Source organism: Octopus bimaculoides, chromosome 30, assembly GCF_001194135.2.
Source record: "Octopus bimaculoides isolate UCB-OBI-ISO-001 chromosome 30, ASM119413v2, whole genome shotgun sequence".
In the NCBI taxonomy this organism is placed as follows: Eukaryota; Metazoa; Mollusca; class Cephalopoda; order Octopoda; family Octopodidae; genus Octopus; species Octopus bimaculoides.
The window spans coordinates 3,718,941-3,720,464 of record NC_069010.1 but is presented as its reverse complement, the minus strand read 5'-3'; the positions used below and the strand labels follow the sequence as shown (position 1 = coordinate 3,720,464).

The window sequence follows — 1,524 nt, the reverse complement described above, 5'->3', positions numbered from 1 at the left end:
GTGACTGGGCACTCCACAGACACGTGTACCCTTAACGTAGTTCTCGGGGATATTCAGTGTGACACAGAGTGTGACAAGGCTGGCCCTTTGAATTACAGGCACAACAGAAACAGGAAGTAAGAGTGAGAGAAAGTTGTGGTGGAAGAGTACAGCAGGGTTCGCCACCATCCCCTGCCGGACCCTCGTGGGGCTTTTAGGTGTTTTTGCTCAATAAACACTCACAATGCCCGGTCTGGGAATCGAAACCGCGATCCTATGACCGCGAGTCCGCTGCCCTAACCACTGGGCCATTGTGCCTCCACACAGGTAGAATATGTGGGTCAGATATGGCTGGTTTAAGTGTTGATTGATGAAGTGAAATTCTAGCAGTCTTTGTGTGTTTTTTGAATAGCTAATATGTGTCTTCCATGGTGTAAATATTTTAGCTTCAACTCACAGTCTCAGGTCAGATCACTTACTAGCAAGTAAGCCTCTGAAATATTAATAATAATGGTTTCAAACTTTGGCACAAGGCCAGTAATTTATGGAGAGTGAGGTAAGTCAATCCCAATGGCCCCAGTACTGGTACTTTGTTTATCAACTCTGAAAGGCTAAGTCTACCTTGGCAGAATTTGAACTCAGAATGTCAAACCAGAAGAAATGCCACTAATCATTTTGTCCAGTGTGCTAATAATTCTGCAAGCTTGACGAATATATAATATTACTGATTATTTCTAGACGCAGGAGTGGCTGTGTGGTAAGTAGCTTGCTTACCAACCACAGTTCTGGGTTCAGTCCCATTGTGTGGCACCTTTGGCAAGTGTGCGCATGTACAAGGGAAGTATGTGAATGTTTTGTATGTGTGAACCAGCGTTCTTTTAGTAACAAACGATGATCAATGTCACATCTCCAAAGACAACCACTAGATAACATGGACAAGGCGTCGAGCTGGCAGAAACGTTAGCACACCGGGCGAAATGCGTAGCGGTATTTCGTCTGCCACTGCGTTCTGAGTTCAAATTCCGCCGAGGTCGACTTTGCCTTTCATCCTTTCGGGGTCGATAAATTAAGTACCAGTTACGCACTGAGGTCGATATAATCGACTTAATCCGTTTGTCTGTCCTTGTTTGTCCCCTCTGTGTGTAGCCCCTTGTGGGCAGTAAAGAAATAGGTATTTCATCTGTCTTTACGTTCAGGGTTCAAATTCTGCCGAGGTCAACTTTGGCTTTCATCCTTTCGAGGTCGATAAATTAAGTACCAGTTACGCACTGGGGTCGATATAATCGACTTAATCCGTTTGACTGTCCTTGTTTGTCCCCTCTGTGTGTAGCCCCTTGTGGGCAGTAAAGAAATAGGTATTTCGTCTGTCTTTACGTTCTGAGTTCAAATTCTGCCGAGGTCAACTTTGGCTTTCATCCTTTCGGGGTCGATAAATTAAGTACCAGTTGCGCACTGCGGTCGATGTAATCGACTTAATCCCTTTGTCTGTCCTTGTTTGTCCCCTCTATGTTTAGCCCCCTTGTGGGCAATAAAGAAATAAGATAA

At 44.8% G+C, this 1,524-nt stretch overlaps 1 protein-coding gene across 1 annotated transcript in view; it reads left to right on the top strand.

The window, feature by feature from the left end:
- LOC106868401 (probable ATP-dependent DNA helicase HFM1) overlaps window positions 1-1,524 on the top strand; it is a 60,666-nt gene that overhangs the window by 11,345 nt on the left and 47,797 nt on the right. The gene's annotated exons all lie outside the window — the stretch shown is intronic.